Below are 19,377 nucleotides of genomic sequence, written 5' to 3'. Positions count from 1 at the left end.
AAATTTGGTGTTCCCTTGACACCTTAGGATTCTGCTTGGAGTCAAAGGCTTGCCGAGTCATTCAAATCTGGGGAGAATTCCCCCCGTACTCTGCACACCCCATTACAATGGCAGCCTCGCCTCCCACACCGAGGATAGTATCTACCTGGGCAAACTGACTGCTGTGCTCAGTCACGCATGTGGCCCCCCCCCCAGCTCCCCCTACCCCCATAGGAGGGACACAGGGCTTAGCTTCCTGGTTATGGCTGTAGATGTGGAGCCCCTTACAGAAAAGCATTTTCTTTTTTTCCAATAGAGATGAAGTCTCACTCTGTCACCCAGGCTGGAGTGCAATGGCGCAATCTCGGCTCATCACAACCTCTGCTTCCCAGGTTCAAGCGATTCTCCTGCCTCAGCCTCCTGAGTAGCTGGGATTACAGGTGCCCACCACCACACCTGGCTAATTTCTGTATTTTTAGTAGAGACAGAGTTTCACCATGTTGGCCAGGCTGGTCTCGAACTTCTGACCTCATGTGATCCGCCCACCTTGGCCTCCCAAAGTGCTGGGATTACAGGCCAGAAAAGCATTCTTAACTACAAAATAAAAGCTCCCAGGAGCCAAGGCCCCTCCGGCCCTCATGGCCTCAAGCACCTGCCCCGCCACTGGGCATCTGTCCCATACCAGGCTTGGGGCTGGTGCACTGCCCTCCCTGCCTGCCCAGAGAGACCCCAGCACCAAAGCCACCAACCCTCAGCCTGAGGGGCTCCCATAAAAGCCCCAGCTTAACAGGGCTTTGGCAAACAGCTCACCTGCCACAGGCGGGGCCAGGTGCTGGGTGTGCCCCTGGTCTGTGAACAAGAAACGGGGTGTCCAGAGGGCCTCCGAGTCATTACATGGAGGCTCTGGCAGGGGGCCAGGCACAGGCCCAGGGAAAACAGGGCATGGAGGTGGGGGCGGAGGTCCCACACAAGGGGATGCTGATGTGAACCCCTCGCTCCAGAACCTGCCCTGGGGGCCTGCTCCAGGAGCCGGGAGGAGAGAGGGTCCCAGGGTGCACCCAGAGAGGGGCACAGCAGACAGAGAACCTCAGGACCTGCGGGAGGGCTGGGAACACACTGGGAACGTGCCCCAGGAGTGGAGGGGGCATGTAAAGATTGACCACTTAGGTTCTTGAATGAATAAAAAGACAATTCCTTTCTGGTCCTAAGAAACAGCTAAGGGCTTTGAACCAGAAAAACTAGAATTTCCAAAGGTTACAATGGTAAAACTCAAGCACTTTGAAGCCTCAGTTTATGCAGAATTAAAGATCAACACGAAACCCAAGAAGAGAGAACAAGGGGTGAGTGGAAGGGCCAGGAACAGGAACGAGGGACAATTTCAGAGTCAGGTGGTTTCACGCAAACGCACAAAACCTGAGGCCAACTCAAAGCCCCAAAGAGCTCAGTCCTAACTCTGGATGCGAGGATGCAGAAGGCACAGTCTTGAGACACAACCCAACAGCATGGTCAGGTCAGGAACTTCACTCCCAGAGAAAGCACAAAGGCAGGAGGCAAAGAACGTTACAGCATTTCCAAGAAGAAAAGGAAATTTAAAAACGCCGTATGGATTTGCCCATCTGTTCTTCCATTCACTCGGCCACCCATCCTTCCATAAACCCACCCAGCCATGCACCCTTCCATCCATCCATGGACTCACCCACGAATCCATCCAACGATCCATTGTTCATCCACCCAGTCATGCATCACACCTCCATCCATCCAACCCCTCATGCATCAACCCACCCATCCAACAATCCATCATTCATCCATCTATCCATCCTTCCACCCACTCATCTGCAATTGCCTGCCCACCTGCCCTTCCACCAACTCATCCCTCTGTAAACCTGCCGGGCCTCGCCATCTTTAGGCACTGGGGTTTTAAGAGTGAACAAAACAGATCCCTGCCCGCAGGGAGTTTCCATGTAGGTAAAAATATCAGATGTTCAGAAAAAAACAAAAATACATGAAGAGTCTCACAACAGATGGAAAAGTGGAGGGGGAAGCTTTGCAGGGGTGCTGGCATTGAGGTTAAGGGGAGAGGACGGTCAGGCTGCAGAATTCAGGCAGAGCAGCCATCCAAGTCAGGTCAGGATCAGAGAGGGTGGGCACTGCTGGGGCTCCTGGCCACCAGTGTGGCCTTTATGCCCCACCAGATTCCAACCAAACCCGAGAAAGTACCTCTAGCCTCCAACATACACGGCTCATGTGCTCACACACACTCATGCACACCCACCGCAGAGCAGTGGAGCCAAAGCGCTCACCCTTTCCTGTTCTGAAACAGGACAGTCCCACAGCAGCAAGGCCCCGCCGGGCACAGGAGTGCGCAGAGAAGCCCAGGCAGCTGCAGCCTGGGGAATAGGTACAGCAGTCCACGGCCAGTCAGCACCTGCCTCTTCCCAGGGACCGCAGAACCCCTGTGGCAAGCAGCCCCAGGAAGAAGCCAGCCCAGCAGAGGCCCCAGCCACTGGGGCCTCTGTCCAGCAACAGAGCTGCAGAGGGTGACATGCTACTAAGCCGGCCCTGCTGGGCAGGCTGACAGAGAGACGGAGGGACAGACAGAAGGAGCAGGGCCACATGGCGCTCTCTGACCCTGGCTATCCCCAGGTCCACATTTGGGGACGAGGACATGAGCAGCACTCTCCCAGCAACCTCCTCCAGAGGTGAGCATCGTCATCGACATGACCTTCCCTACGAGGCCGGCCTCAGCACCTGGCTGGTCAGATGGGTGCAAAGGCTCAGAGCAGTAACCTGTGCCAGCTCACACAGCTGCATGGGTGGGGCCAGAATTAAGTCTGCATCCACCTTAGTGGGTCCAGAGAATCAGTCCACCTCCGTCTTCCCTAGACAGGTGCCCCCTCCGAAATGTCCCTAGAGGAGGGGCCTCAGGACCCCATTCCAAACCCCCGCGGCACCGCTGTCAAGACGGAGGTTTCCTGAGCAAGATCCTGGCTGCTGCCTCAGTTTTCCCACCTGTGACTCCATCCCCTGAGGAAGGGATTTCTGCCTCTCTTGGCCGGGAGCATTCCCCAGCACTAATAGGCTGGTGTGGGTGGAAGAGCTCATTTGGAATGGCCGTGAGCTGTGCGTCTGCGCAAGGGCGAGGTTCCTATTACTGGTCCCTGTTCCTCACTGCTTTCCTGAGACTGGAGGCCCCCTCTGTTCGCCCCTCCCTGCCCCACGCCCTCTCCTCCTTCCCCAGCTCCCACTGGGAACTGCTGGAACCACTGTCTGTGAGTGCCCACGCCTGCCCCTGGGTTTCATGCTTTGACTTTCTCACCTCCTGGTGACTTGCTCTGCACCTGGAATCCCTCCTGAGTCACACCTACAGGCGCCCCACCCACCTGGCAAGGCCACCAGGAAAGGCCTCAGCGGGAAGGCCCAGACCCCCACTCCCCAAGGAGGGGGCTGGGAAGGGGGAGGCCAGGTGAGCCCGGCGCTGGCCTTCTCTGCATGAAGCAAATTCTCAGATCTCCAGACACACCCATTAAAATAAATACATAAACGCATTCCAGCAGCAAAGAGACACGGTTTCCACGGTTCCACTGGTTACAGCGGTTCTCACAGGAGTCGCCTACACGCCGGGGGCCGGAAACCCTGCCGAACCTGAAGGATGGGTGCACGTTTACCACCTCCCGGCGCTTATAGCTCCAGCAGCACACAGGCCCAGCGGGCCCAGGCGACCCCAGCCTGGAATCACATTTAAGGACAAGGCCTTTCAGAGGAGGGGCTCCCTACAACCTCCCTGTTCATGACACAGATGATGGGGCAAGACTAGCAAATAACCCATCCTGTGGTGGGGTTACATGGTGGCCCCCAAAAGGATGTGCCCACATCGTAATTCCTACACCCTGGGAATGTGAACTTATATGACAAAAGAGGGAATGTTACTTATTTTTTTTGAGACTGAGTTTCGCTCTTGTTACCCAGGCTGGAGTGCAATGGTGCGATCTCGGCTCACCACAACCTCCGCCTCCTGGGTTCAGGCGATTCTCCTGCCTCAGCCTCCTGAGTAGCTGGGACTACAGGCACGCGCCACCACACCCAGCTAATGTTTTGTATTTTTAGTAGAGACGGGGTTTCACCATGTTGACCAGGATGGTCTCGATCTCTTGACCTTGTGATCCACCCGCCTCAGCCTCCCAAAGTGCTGGGATTACAGGCTTGAGCCACCGCACCCGGCTGGGAATGTTACTTATATGGCGAAAGTGCCTGGCGCCACAGAAGTGGCGCTTGTCCAGGGCTGGTCTTCTCGGCACGGCCAGCCCTTAACGATGAAGTGAAGAATCTTGAGAAGAACTGACGAGCAGGCGGGCTCAGTGCAATCACAACATGAATTCGTGCAAAATGGGTGCAGTGGGAGATTAGACACAAGAAGAAAGGCCGTGCAGAGGGAGGCAGAGCCTGGAGCCGGGCAGCCACAAGCCAGGCACTGGGGAGGCAGGGGGGCCGGCCCTGGCGACACCTTGATTTTGGCCTTCCAGCTGCAGAACTGAGCAGAGGCGTGGCTGTTTTCAGCGTCCCGGTTTGTGATCCCTTATCACGGCAGCCCTAGAGAACGAGGTCAGAACACACCTAGGAAACCAAAGTCAGCAGGAACCCTTTTCTGGAGTCAGTCCCCTGAGGAAGCAGCACCCTGAAACCTCCCAGTATCTCCCAGAGCCCACATAGACCTGGAGCCACCAGAGATCAAACACCCCTTAGTCCCCGGGCTTTTGTGGCACCTGGAAGATATCAGCCTGAGGACCTGCTGTGCCAAAGGAACACTGCGTCTCCTGGGCCAAGTAGACTCGGGAAGTCCTGGTTGCCAAGACTGGTGCAGAGGGCAACCCCAGGGCTCTGGATACCACCGCACCTGGTCCTTGGCACCTGGGGTACACACAGCTGGCACTTAGGCTGACCACCAGGCTGAGTGTCCCTATGTCCCCAATACCACCCTGGAGTTTAGACTCCCATCTCGGCTCCCCCTGCAAGGCACCTCCAACCCCCTCAAAACAAAGCCAGGGTCCTTCCAAGCCAGGGGGTGGGCCAGGGATGTGGCCCTCTTCAGAAGGACATTGGTGGGAGCTCAAGAGGCCTTCAGGACCTGAGATGAGGTGGTGGGTCCTGTCCAGAGCAGCCCGGGCCAAGCCAACATTCCTGGGTCCTGGGGTGCGGGACGCAGCCTTCATGCTGCCCTCAGGCCCAGCACATGCTGAGAAGACAGTGCCATGGTGGGGCAGGCAGGGCTCCCCTGTGCCCTCAAGGCCTCAGTAGTTGCCTTTTTTTTTTTTTTTTTTTTTTTTTTTTGAGACAGAGTCTTGCTCTGTTGCCAGACTGGAGTGCAGTGGTGCCATCTCGGCTTACTGCAAACTCCACCTCCTGGGTTCAAACGATTCTCTTGCCTCAGCCTCTCGAGTAGCTGGGATTACAGGCATGCACCACTACGCTTGGCTAATTTTTTTATGTTATTTTTTGGTAGAGCCGGGGTTTACACCATGTTGGCCAGGATGATCTCAATCTCCTGACCTCATGATCCACCCGCCTCGGCCTCCCAAAGGGCTGGAATTATAGGTGCAAGGGTAGTTGCTTTTCTCCAGGGACCGAGGGGGTGGGCACAGCTTGGAAACAGCCTCATCCACAGAGAGTAGGGTTAGGTGGGACCTGCAGGTGGGATGGGCCTGGGTCCTGAACCCAGGGGAGGGGGTGCTGCTCAGCCTGGCACCCCACTGAGCACTTGGCTCCTGGTGGTAGGGAGAGGGCCAGCCCCACCACGCCTCGGAGGGAGGCAGGCTGGGGTCCTGGATGTGGGGTAGGGTCTGGCCATACTCCTGCTGGGCACAGAAAGACAACTGAGGAAGGTGAGCCAGGCAGCTGAGCACAGCAGTGCTAAAAGGGGCATGCCCAGCGTGTTATCAGCACACAGGGATGAGTGCCAACTGTGAACAGCAGTGTCCCAGGCTCAGCTGGAATGCTATGAAAGCCCCACTCATCATGGAGAAGGGCTGCTTAGCACCTCAAAGCTTCAAATTCCCCTGCACACCAGTGCAGGCCAGGACAAAAGTGCCCTGGGACAGATCCATGTCCAGAACAAAGCAGCATGAATTCTTAATGCATCACTTAGAGTTGGGGGAAGGAACTGCCCTCATGAATACAAAGTCTACCCCCATTAAGCCCGGCCAGCTCCATCTGATAAGGGCAGCCCCACCACACCCAGCCCTGGCAGGCCTTAGGTGCACAAGTAGCCTGGCCCCCAGCCCCCAGGAGCAGGACAGAGGTGGCTTTGTCGGTCCACACCAGAGAAGGCATGAAAGTGGTGGCCGGCAGAGGACGGATAGCAGAGAACACTCTCCCCTGAGGCCTTCTGGGTCACTACCCAGGGCTTCCCTGAGCAGCCCAGCCTGGGCTCTGACTGCAGGCTCCTGCCCTCCAGAAAAGCAAGAATGAATCTGTGCTGCCTTAGGTCCCTCGTGTGTGGAAATGTCCCAGCGGACACAGGAGACGCATGCAGGGGTGAGTGAGCAAGTACAATTTGCCTTCAAGTACAGTAAGACTCTCGAGCCATCTCAAGAGCAGCAAGTGCTAACCGCCAGCAACTGGGCAGTTTGAACCCATTCTTCCATCGTTCAGAGTTGGTTTCTCCTGGTCTTCCCCACAAATAACCAGCACACCTGCTCCTGGGTAAGTCTTCCTGGAGCCTTCGACACGTGAGCCCAGCACTCTGCAGAAGCGGCATCCCTCCAGCACTCACAGAGCCTGCACTCTCTGCAGAAGTGTCATCCCTCCAGCACTCACAGAGCCTGCACTCTCTGCAGAAGCGTCATCCCTCCAGCGCTCACGGAGCCTGCACTCTCTGCAGAAGCGGCATCCCTCCAGCACTCAGGGAGCCTGCACTCTGCAGAAGCGTCATCCCTCCAGCACTCACAGAGCCTGCACTCTCTGCAGAAGCGTCATCCCTCCAGCACTCACGGAGCCTGCACTCTCTGCAGAAGTGTCATCCCTCCAGCGCCCACGGAGCCTGCACTCTCTGCAGAAGTGTCATCCCTCCAGCGCTCACGGAGCCTGCACTCTCTGCAGAAGTGTCATCCCTCCAGCGCCCACGGAGCCTGCACTCTCTGCAGAAGTGTCATCCCTCCAGCGCCCACGGAGCCTGCACTCTCTGCAGAAGCGTCATCCCTCCAGCACAAACGGAGCCTGCACTCTGTGCAGAAGTGTCATCCCTCCAGCACTCACGGAGCCTGCACTCTCTGCAGAAGTGTCATCCCTCCAGCGCCCACGGAGCCTGCACTCTCTGCAGAAGTGTCATCCCTCCAGCGCCCACGGAGCCTGCACTCTCTGCAGAAGTGTCATCCCTCCAGCGCCCACGGAGCCTGCACTCTCTGCAGAAGTGTCATCCCTCCAGCACTCAGGGAGCCTGCACTCTCTGCAGAAGTGTCATCCCTCCAGCGCCCACGGAGCCTGCACTTTCTGCAGAAGTGTCATCCCTCCAGCGCCCACGGAGCCTGCACTCTCTGCAGAAGTGTCATCCCTCCAGCACTCAGGGAGCCTGCACTCTCTGCAGAAGTGTCATCCCTCCAGCGCCCACGGAGCCTGCACTCTCTGCAGAAGTGTCATCCCTCCAGCACTCAGGGAGCCTGCACTCTCTGCAGAAGTGTCATCCCTCCAGCGCCCACGGAGCCTGCACTCTCTGCAGAAGTGTCATCCCTCCAGCACTCACAGAGCCTGCACTCTCTGCAGAAGCGTCATCCCTCCAGCGCTCACGGAGCCTGCACTCTCTGCAGAAGCGGCATCCCTCCAGCACTCAGGGAGCCTGCACTCTGCAGAAGCGTCATCCCTCCAGCACTCACGGAGCCTGCACTCTCTGCAGAAGCGTCATCCCTCCAGCACTCACGGAGCCTGCACTCTCTGCAGAAGTGTCATCCCTCCAGCGCCCACGGAGCCTGCACTTTCTGCAGAAGTGTCATCCCTCCAGCGCCCACGGAGCCTGCACTCTCTGCAGAAGTGTCATCCCTCCAGCGCCCACGGAGCCTGCACTCTCTGCAGAAGTGTCATCCCTCCAGCGCCCACGGAGCCTGCACTCTCTGCAGAAGTGTCATCCCTCCAGCACTCAGGGAGCCTGCACTCTCTGCAGAAGTGTCATCCCTCCAGCGCCCACGGAGCCTGCACTTTCTGCAGAAGTGTCATCCCTCCAGCGCCCACGGAGCCTGCACTCTCTGCAGAAGTGTCATCCCTCCAGCACTCAGGGAGCCTGCACTCTCTGCAGAAGTGTCATCCCTCCAGCGCCCACGGAGCCTGCACTCTCTGCAGAAGTGTCATCCCTCCAGCGCCCACGGAGCCTGCACTCTCTGCAGAAGTGTCATCCCTCCAGCACTCAGGGAGCCTGCACTCTCTGCAGAAGTGTCATCCCTCCAGCGCCCACGGAGCCTGCACTCTCTGCAGAAGTGTCATCCCTCCAGCGCCCACGGAGCCTGCACTCTCTGCAGAAGTGTCATCCCTCCAGCGCTCACGGAGCCTGCACTCTCTGCAGAAGTGTCATCCCTCCAGCGCCCACGGAGCCTGCACTCTCTGCAGAAGTGTCATCCCTCCAGCGCTCACGGAGCCTGCACTCTCTGCAGAAGTGTCATCCCTCCAGCGCCCACGGAGCCTGCACTTTCTGCAGAAGTGTCATCCCTCCAGCGCTCACGGAGCCTGCACTCTCTGCAGAAGTGTCATCCCTCCAGCGCTCACGGAGCCTGCACTCTCTGCAGAAGTGTCATCCCTCCAGCGCCCACGGAGCCTGCACTCTCTGCAGAAGTGTCATCCCTCCAGCGCTCACGGAGCCTGCACTCTCTGCAGAAGTGTCATCCCTCCAGCACTCACGGAGCCTGCACTCTCTGCAGAAGTGTCATCCCTCCAGCGCCCACGGAGCCTGCACTCTCTGCAGAAGTGTCATCCCTCCAGCGCCCACGGAGCCTGCACTCTCTGCAGAAGTGTCATCCCTCCAGCACTCACGGAGCCTGCACTCTCTGCAGAAGTGTCATCCCTCCAGCACTCAGGGAGCCTGCACTCTCTGCAGAAGTGTCATCCCTCCAGCGCCCACGGAGCCTGCACTCTCTGCAGAAGTGTCATCCCTCCAGCACTCAGGGAGCCTGCACTCTCTGCAGAAGTGTCATCCCTCCAGCGCCCACGGAGCCTGCACTCTCTGCAGAAGTGTCATCCCTCCAGCACTCACGGAGCCTGCACTCTCTGCAGAAGTGTCATCCCTCCAGCACTCACGGAGCCTGCACTCTCTGCAGAAGTGTCATCCCTCCAGCGCTCACGGAGCCTGCACTCTCTGCAGAAGTGTCATCCCTCCAGCGCTCACGGAGCCTGCACTCTCTGCAGAAGTGTCATCCCTCCAGCTCTCACGGAGCCTGCACTCTCTGCAGAAGTGTCATCCCTCCAGTGCATACACAGCCACCCACAGCCTGCAGCCAGCCCAGCCAGGCAGCCTCATCTCACCTCAACAGCGCAGATGGTGAAGTCACGGGAATGATGTGCACTTTAAACCACAGCCAGGTTTTCACGGCGTGTGGCTCGTCTTCTAGCCATTTTTTGAGACGGAATCTCACTCGATCGCCCAGGCTGGAGTGCAGTGGCGCGATCTCGGCTCACTGCAACCTCCTCCCCCCAGGTTCAAGCAAGTCTCCTGTCTCAGCCTCCTGAGTAGCTGGGTCTACAGGCACCTGCCACCACGCCGGGCTAATTTCTTGTATTTTTCGTAGAGACAGGGTTCACTGTGTAAGCCAGGATGGCTCCAGCCAGTTTTCTAACTGTGTGCAGACATTTGTTCCTCACTGACTCACACTCTACACCCAGGTCAGCTCGCCCACCTCCAAGCTGTCCGGGTGGGACGTGGGGAACCCTCTGCTCCTGTTCTTAGAGTTCGCAAAGGTAAACACAGCAAACAGAAACCTGCCTCCCACCCCGCAGTGGCCCTACACAACACGGGTCAGGAAGGCTGGGGAGAAGCGCCAGAGGCCCCGATTCCCAAACTCCTTAGCTCCCCAGCTGAGGAGCACCCAGTGCTGAATTGTGTCCCCAGAAAGATACGCTCAGTTCCTAACTCCCAGGACCCTTGAAAGGGACTGTACTTGGATTTGGTCTTCATAGATATGATGAAGTTAAGATGAGGTCGTCAGCGTGGGCCCTAGTCCAGTGACGGGTGTCCTCATAATTGCAGGGAAACCTGGACAGAGACAGTCGTGCGCAGTCTCTGTGCAGTGTCTCTGTTTGCAGTATGAAGACAGAGGTGGAGACTGCCGTGACGCATCTGGCAATCAGAGACCACCCGGGGCCCCAAGCTGGAAGAGGCCAGAAAGCATCCTCCCCTAAAGCCTTCAGAAAGAGCACAGCCCTGCAGGGACTTTGGTTTTGAACTTCTGGCCTCCAAAACAGTGAGACAATAGATTTTTTTCTCTCTTTTTTGAAACACGGTCTCACTCGGTCTCACTCTCCCAGGCTGGAGTGCAGTGTCGCGATCTCAGCTCACACAACCTCCACCTCCCAGATTCAAGTGATTCTCCTGCCTCAGCCTCCCAAGCAGCTGGGACTACAGGTGGGAGACAACACTCCTGGCTAATTTTTTTTTGTATTTTAGTAGACTCTGGGTTTCACCACGTTGGCCGGGATGGTCTCGCTCTCCTGAACTCGTGATCTGCCCGCCTCAGTCTCCCAAAGTAGCTTGGATTACAGACTGCAGTGGTGCAATCGTGGCTCACTGCAACCTCCACCTCCCAGATTCAAGCGATTCTCCTGCCTCAGCCTCCCAAGTAGCTAGGACTCCAGGTGCTCACCACCACACCCAGCTAGCTTTTATGTTTTTAGAAGAGACGGGGTTTCATCATGTTGGTCAGGCTAGCCTTTTTTTTGAGATGGGCCTTCATTTACTCTTGTTGCCCAGGCTGGAGTATAGTGGCACGATCTCGGCTCACTGCAACCTCCACCTCCTGGGTTTCCACACACGAGTGGCTTAAGCAGCGTGGATTCATTCTTACCATTCTGGAGGGCAGAAGCCCTGCAGTCGGGGTGTGGTCAGGGCTGCTCTGGGAGGCCCTGGGCAGGGCCTGCTGCTCTGCCTTCCTCAGCTTCTGGAGGCTACCTGGGTTCAACTGATTCTCCTGCCTCAGCCTCCCACGCAGCTGGGACTATGGGCACCTGCCACCATGCCCAGCTAATTTTGTATTTTCAGTAGAGATGGAGTTTTACCATGTTGGCCCGGCTGGTCTCGAACTCCTGACCTCAGATGATCTACCTGCCTCAGCCTCCCAAAGTGCTGGGATTACAGAGGCTAGTCTTGAACTCCTGACCTCAAATGACTCATCCACCCAAAGTGCTGGGATTACAGGCGTGAGCCGCCGTGCCCAGCTTGAGACCATCAATTTCTGTCATCCTCAGCCAGTTGTTTGTGCTGACGGGTTATGGCAGCCTCGGGAAGCTCACAGAAGCCAGATGAGGACTGCAGGGCGAGTGTGAGGACCGCGCTGGGTCCCAGTGCTGCTGGGCTGTGCCTGTACACCCCGCGCAGGACACTAATTCTGTTTATCAAAAGCCCCAGCTTTGGGGAAAGAAATTTCGTGGAGAACAGGAGACATCTGGCTAAATTCACCCACAGCCCAGTCCCCCAGCATGATTTTAATAGAGAGCTGAGTTGCCTAGAAATGAAATAATACCCCCAGCTTTACAAGAACACACCAGAGACGTGGTGGACTTCAAAACCTGTACTCTGTAGAAAAAGCCAAACGCAGCCAAGTGCGATGGCTCACGCCTGTAATCCCAACACTTTGGGAGGCTGAGGCTGGTGGATCACGAGGTCAGGAGTTCAAGACTAGCCTGGCCAACATGGTGAAACCCTATCTTTACTAAAAATACGATAATTAGCCAGGCCTAGTGGCCTACGCCTGTAGTCCCAGCTACTCAGGAGGCTGAGGCAGGAGAACTGCTTGAACCCAGGAAGCAAAGGTTGCGGTGAGCCGAGAAAGTGCCATTGCACTCCAGCCTGGGTGACAGAGCAAGACTCTGTCTCAAAAAAAAAAAAAAAAGCCAAATGCAAGAGAACTGAGAAGCACCCAGAAGAGAAAACTTGAAGTGTCCTAAATATCTCAAGACCACATTTTCCTAAGAAAGGATTCTGTTTCTGCTTTGAGATTTTAATTATAGGTTATGTAATGATTTTCATTTTGAATGATAATTAACTCTCGGATTTCAGGACTAATGCAACTTTACTAGGGACACTTGAGAGTGAATTTTTTTTTTTTTTTTTTTTGATACAGAGTTTCGCTTTTGTTCCCCAGGCTGGAGTGCAATGGCGCGATCTCGGCTCACCGCAACCTCCGCCTCCCCGGTTCAGGCAATTCTCCTGCCTCAGCCTCCCGAGTAGCTGGGATTACAGGCACGCACCACCATGCCCAGCTAATGTTTTGTATTTTTAGTAGAGACGGGGTTTCACCATGTTGACCAGGATGGTCTCGATCTCTTGACCTCGTGATCCACCCACCTCGGCCTCCCAAAGTGCTGGGATTACAGGCTTGAGCCACCGAACCCGGCCTGGGTGTGAAGCTTTAATCCTGTAAGCCTCATGAGCACCAGCCCACCTTCGACCCTGCACCGAGCAAACATCACTCTGCCGGGCGAAGGCACAGCTCACCACGAACGAGGACCTTATCTGAAAGTCCAGAATTTGCAGGCTGGGATCAACGAGTGCGTGAGCGTATCATGTGAAGACGGAAAACATGCGACTCTGATAAGAGAACCCAAGATAAAACGCACAGCTAGAGTGACGTACACATTTCACAACAGAATCGAAGAAGGGCCAGAATTTATTTTTAAGATTTTTCCCATGAGCACACAGGTGATTATATTTTTACTCCAAAAATTTCTCTGTCCTGGAGCGTACACAGAATGTCCCTGGCCCCAGGAGGCCCTCGTAGGGACAGCTGGGGACTCTGACGTACGAGGGGACCCTCACACAGGACAACTGTGATTGTCCCAGCCTAGGGAGTTGGTACAAGCTCAAAGCCAGCAGCACTGATGTGCTCCCAAGTGGCTACTCACCCACCAATTCCCAAACCAAGCTAAGGCCCCAGCTAGGGAGCACCCAAAACCCCAGAAATTCAGGTGGCGCAGGTGCACGGGGCACAGGGACAGCCCCCACTGGCAGGCTTTGAGCTCAGCAATCTGGAAAAGATTATTCTTCGCTGGGTACAGTGGCTGGCTCACACCTGTAATCTCAGCACTTTGGGAGGCGGAGGTGGGCGGATCAGGAGGTCAGGAGTTCGAGACCAGCTTGGCCAATATGGTAAAAACCCTGTCTCTACTAAAAATATAAAAGTTAGCTCCGTGTGTTGGCGTATGCCTGTAATCCCAGCTACTTAGGAGGCTGAGGCAGGAGAATTACTTGAACCCGGGAGGCAGAGGTTACAGTGAGCCAAGACTGTGCCACTGCACTCCAGCCTGGACAGAGCGAGACTCCGTCATGGGGGAGGTGGGTTGGGGGAAGATTATTCTCAAAGCCCCAGGGTGCTAAAAGCGGGCATCAAGAATAAACTCGACCCTAACAGAAGCCCCAGCCCCCTGGCACACACGGGAGGGGCGCCCGGGTCTGCCTTTACCCAGACACGAGGTGAGTGAAAGTGACGTGTTGCCATCCGCCTTCAGATGTTCAGCCTTGCAGAAAAACCCACCCTTCCTGTGCTATCGGAGCTGCCGCTCAGGAATGTGCCCCATGCGAAGATGAAGGCGTTAGTGTGATGACAAATCACCCGCTCACGGGGTGGAGAGAGATGAGAAAGGGAAGCGCGTCCTGGGAATGCCAGAGGCTGGGAGTCCATGCTCTGGCTCACGACTGTGACCAGCACAAGGGGAGACCCGTGTGGGAGCTTAGCCAGTGCTCACACGGCCAGGACAAAGTCAGATGTACTTTGGCGTCCCCTGGAAGGGACAAAGGAGATGGGGAAGGGAACACATTCTTGGAGGGTCCCATTCCTTCCAGCTCAGTACCGGAGGCAGCACAGTGGGCACTCTGACCCCAGCACAGAATGAATGGCCGACCCTGAGGGCATTTTCTCTGGCCTACGTGGTGGGGGTGGGGGTGGGGGGGTGGGACAGACAGCCAGCCCCGTCTCATTTGCACATGGCGCCTGCTGCAGGCTGGTGCCATGCTGGGCTGTGAGTTTGTGCTGTTGAGCAGAGGGCGCTGCTGTCTGCATCTAGTGCAGAGAGAGAAAGGTGACGATGATGAGCCAACACCGCCATAGGGGTGGGGGCTGCAGGGAGGACAGAGGAGCGGGGACAGGGAGGAAACATTCAGGGAAGACCTGGGGAAGGTGTGCTGGGGGGACAAGTGCCACGGTGAGGGGAGCCAGCGTGCTTCCCGAGGGCCAGAGTGGCCTGGGCACGGGGAGCCACAGGTGAGGCTAGGTCTCCGAGTGCCACAGATCCAGTGACCGCACTCTATACTGGAGCACCAGTCACCCCAGGAAGGCTTGGTGCGACCAACGTGTGTTTTACGGGTGTTCTGGGCACAACAGGAAGAGGGGATCATCAGGGCAGGAGGCGGCCCCACCACGGTGGTAACATGATGATGGGATGGTAGCGGAGGAAGAGCTGAGCTGGGAAGGCAGAGTCATCAGGCCATGGCGAGACACCGAGTGTGGGGCTGGGTCTGTGAGCCTGCGGGCTGAGATGAGGGACGGGGAAAGGAAGCAGGATTGGAGCAGGGAGTATCTGGAACTGGTACGGGGACACCCTCCAGGGACCAGAGGCAAGAGGCTGGAGGCTGGAGATCTAGGGCATCTGACCTCCCAGGGGCAGCTGTGAAACTCACCTCTTGGCCAGGTGTGGTGGCCCATGCCTGTCATCCCAGCACTTTGGGAGGCTGAGGCAGGTGGATCACAAGGTCAAGAGTTTGAGACCAGCCTGACCAACATAGCGAAACCTCGTCTCTACTAAAAATACAAAAAACTTAGCTGGGCATGGTGATGGGCACCTGCAATCTCAGCTACTCGGGAGGCTGAGGCAGGAGAGTCAGGTGAACCAGGGAGGCGGAGGTTGCAGTGAGCAGAGATCACACCACTACACTCCAGCCCAGGCGACAGTGTGAGACTCTGTCTCAAAAAAGAAAAAAAAAAAAAAAAAAAAACCAAGAAAGAAAAGAAGCCCACCCAGGGGTATACCTGGGTATTAACAGAACGGGATGACAACTGTCCCACCTCCTGGGTTGTCACAGATACTTGGGAAAGGGCGAGTGAGAGCAGAGCCCTGGACTGGTGCTCTTGGTCACCAGTAGAGAGTACTGCCCATTTTAGCAAGGACTGGTCGTGACGGTTTAATTAAGGAGAGGAGGCGAATAAAGAGCAGCACAGGATTCAAAATCAAGTCCTAAGGCCAGCCCTCATTTCATGAGGTCAGGTTTCTTGCTGGGAAGGAACGCTGTTCTCTCAGCCCCCTCAGGTACGAGGTTAATAGCCAAGAAGCCACTCCCAGCTGCTCCACACTGCCCATCACAATGCCCCTTGATTGACTGATTGATTGATTGACGGAATCTGGCTCTGTCACGAGGCTGGAGTGCAATGACACGCTCTTGCCTCATTTCTGCCTCAGTCTCCAGAGTAGCTGGGATTATAGGCACGCGCTGCCAGGCCCAGCTAATTTTTGTATTTTTAGCAGAGACGGGGTTTCGCCATGCTGGCCTTGATCTCCTGATCTGCCCACCTCGGCCTCCCAAAGTGTTGGGATTACAGGCATGAGCCACCTTGCCCGGCCCACACTGCCCCTTTAAACCCAGCGACCAGCACAGAAGGAGCCTTTTACAAATGCTGTTAAACAAATAAGCAAGAGGAATGATTGGCTAGGCCGTTACACCCTCGAGGGCCTGCAGCTGCAGCTCAGAAGCCAGAATGTCCACGTTTGAATCCCGACCCCACCCGCTGCAGGGCGGGCAGCAGGGTCCTTGCCTTTGGGACTGAGGCCAGTTCTCTGCCGTGGGACGGGCGGTCCTGTGGACTACAGATGTCAAGCAGTATTCCTGGCCTCATCCCACCAGCACCCCCGGCCCCTAGCTGTGATAAAAGCAAAAAGGTCTTCTGATTTTTGTCAAATGTCCCCTGTGGGGGCAAAGTCACCCCTAGAGGAGAACCACTGGGCCAGATGCTCTGATGTCTTGTACCTCAGTTTCTCCATTATAAAACAGGGTCACAGAACTGCCTTGGGAAGGAAATTGGGGAATCATCTAGAGCAGTGACCAGCCCAGCAGCACACACACTAAGCATTAGCTATAGTCCAGCCAGGCACAATGGCTCACGCCTGTAAGCCCAGCACATTGGGAGGCAAGGCAGACGGATCTCCTGAGGTCAGGAGTTCGAGACCAGCCTGGCCAACAAGGCGAAACCCCGTCTCTACTAAAAATACAAAAAATTAGCCGGGTGGTGGTGCATGCCTATAATCCCAGCTACCCAGGAGGCTGAGGCAGGAGAATCACTTGAACCCGGGAGGCAGAGGTTGCAGTGAGCTGAGATCACATCACCGAACTCTAGCCTGGGCAACAGAGTGAGACTGTCTCAAAACACACAAACACACACGACCATTAGCTACAGTCTCTGGCATCCCGGGGTCCAGAGACATGGAAGTGTGTGAACCACACCCAGTGTGGGGGTGGACCAACAAAGGCATAAGGCAGGCACCCAGAAAGCTTCAAGGGAGGCTATGATCCATTGGATGAGGTTGGGAAAACTTCTAGAACTTTCTCAGAGCAGGGGACAGCTGCTGAAGTGTTTTCAGGGAGGTTCACGACGGGCAGATGGATGAGGAGACACGTTTCAGATGAAGGGACAGCAGGTGCAGAGGGGAGATGAGACAGGGCCCTGTCTGGACCCACAGGAGCCAAGTCGGAGCCTGACCCACATCCTTGAGCAATTTAACAAAAAGCAAAACTACCATGTTTACAAAAAGCCCAAGGGGCTGGAAGCCGAGGAACACAAGCCCGATTGCCTCTCGTGGTTGTTCACGAACCTCTGCAGAGCGGAGAAACTGGGAGGGCGTCCCAGGCACATCTAAGATGCCAGGGCCTTAAGGCTTCCTGTCCCTGTCCCTTTCAGAGAATGGGATGGCTGCAGACCCCAACCACAGTCTCAATGCCATGAGCGGCCGGCAGCCCTCCGTTCCCTGCAAAGACCGGGGCAGCCACGTGCACTGGGGCCTTGAACAGAATTCTCTAAAACCGGAATGGATTTCAGAGACGCGGGAGAGCTGTATTTTGTCCAGTATCAAATTCGTTGAGCTTTTCCCAAAATTAAGTGCTCCTTCCTTCATCCAGCTCCTGCCATCTCTCATCCCGAAACACAGGAAGCCAGCGGCTTCCAGCAGCCGGTTCCAACCTCACAACCGCGAGGCCCCGAGCTCGGCTTACCAGGGAGCAAGTAATCAAACCCCGTGACGACAGCAGCATTTCATCATGAATAAATGAGCTCAATTACCTCCACGCAGAAAAAGGAGCGCTTCAAAGGGAAAGAGGGAGAAAGAGAGGAAGAGGGACGGAGCAGAAAGAATCATTCTTAATTAGCCCTATCTCGGAGGGAAATACGTATGATAATTTTGGTACCGAAAGAGATTCAGATTAGTCTCATGCCAATCATTACACGTTAGTGGGTCTTATTGGTGATGACAGACTTGGCCGTTCCCCAGTCATTAGAGTTCTAAAAACGACTCTCCTGATGAAAAGGAAACCTGAGACTCTCAGGAGGTGGATTCCCCCACAGTGGGTCAATCATCGTCGGGGGGATCTGCTGGCCCCGGGATCCCAAGGGGCCTCGGCCGCCCCCACCCAGCACAGCCCAAGCTTACTGCAGCCTGGACTGGCGGTGCCTGGTCTCAAAGCCATGTGAGACGCCACCCTAGGGCTTCTGACTCATCTGACAAAGCCAGAGGTGGGGGGTGCTGACAGGGTCCCCTCTACCCATGAAATTAGCCAACGGCACAGATGAACTCGGTCACCCCCCGGAATGTGCTGGGAGAGGTCTGGCTGTGTGCGCTGGCCCGGTATACAGTAGGTACAAAAGATGGCGTCCTTGCCAACTCCTGGGAGCACAACAGGCTCCTTCCCGGCTATGGCTTCTTCATCTGAAGCAGGAAAGTTGGCGAAGCACCCCCACCCAGGCCACATGGCACATGGCGGGCACTGGCTCGTGGGAGGAACGCTTACTGTGCTGGCCGCTGCTGCATCCAAGCACATGCTTCAGAGAGGTGGAGCGGCCCTCTCAAGGCCATGAGTGGCAAAGGGGAGGAAGGGGACATTGGGAAGCTGACACAGAACCGGAGTCCACTGAAACTCAGAGCAGGAGAGGGGGCCCGGTTCAGGCCTGGTCATAGCTACCCCTCCTCCCCCGCCCCAACCCCAACGCCAATGCAGGTGTAGGCTGTGGGAGGCGGGGGTCTCCCGCCGCCTCTGCCTGCCTGCCTTGCACACAGCCAAGCCCTGGTACAGCCAGGAATTTAGGATTAGCACTCAGAGACAGCTGGGGGAAGAGCCCCAGACCCAGACGGCACCAACAGACAGCCACAGACGAGCGGGTGTGGGAACACCAAGAAGCAGGTGACCACGGTGCCTTCCTTCCACTCACTGTATGACCAGAGTGCCACCAACCTGGGGCGCCGGGCGCAGGGTGTCCGAGCCGGGGGCCTCACTGCACTGGGCTGCCCACACCCCCGCTGTGGTGGTTTTCCCTCCACTTCTGATGCAGAGAACCTCAGAAGCCGTCCTTCCTCTCCCTCCGCTCCCCGGCGCTCTTCCTGCCTGATAAATACCTGCTAATACCTCAAACCCTTGTTATAAGCTCGATAAACTCGTGCTCTGTGCTAACGAGGCAAACGATGGCTCAGGTGTTTATATTAAACAGATTAATCGAGGACACAGTCGATGGAAGTGTCTCAAAGTTACCTCCGGTACAAACCAAATCCCGCCTAATCCCAGAGAGCTTTCAAAAAAAAAAAAAAACAGAGACTATTCACCACCGGGACACTGTGAACTCGTTTTTCAAATGAGCCATCATTTTGTGGAACAGACGAGCAAAGACCAAAGCAAGGTTTGTGGCCGAGATGCAGAGAACGTGTGTTTTTGGGCACGTTCAGCTCTCCAGCTGGCTCTTTATTTTTCTAAAAAATGCATCAATTACTCCAAAGGCACCGTTGGCTGCATGTGGAGTAATTCATCGTGGTGATGAGTCAGGAGACATGAAGGAAAGAGTGTCTTCAGAGGCGGCGGGTGAGTCACGAAATTTCTACAGTGGCGTGAAAAACATGGGCTTTCGAGACCCAAATGACTAACGGCTCAGTGACTCCCACCGGGTCCCACTGTTGTACGCTGAGCAATTG

At 56.1% G+C, this 19,377-nt stretch overlaps 1 protein-coding gene across 5 annotated transcripts in view; it reads right to left on the bottom strand.

Moving 5' to 3' along the window:
* CELSR1 (cadherin EGF LAG seven-pass G-type receptor 1) overlaps window positions 1–19,377 on the bottom strand; it is a 182,386-nt gene that overhangs the window by 91,863 nt on the left and 71,146 nt on the right. The window lies entirely within an intron of this gene.

Source organism: Callithrix jacchus, chromosome 1 (genome assembly GCF_049354715.1).
Source record: "Callithrix jacchus isolate 240 chromosome 1, calJac240_pri, whole genome shotgun sequence".
In the NCBI taxonomy this organism is placed as follows: domain Eukaryota; kingdom Metazoa; phylum Chordata; class Mammalia; order Primates; family Cebidae; genus Callithrix; species Callithrix jacchus.
The sequence above is the reverse complement of the archived record's forward strand: the minus strand, read 5'-3'. Positions and strand labels throughout refer to the sequence as shown.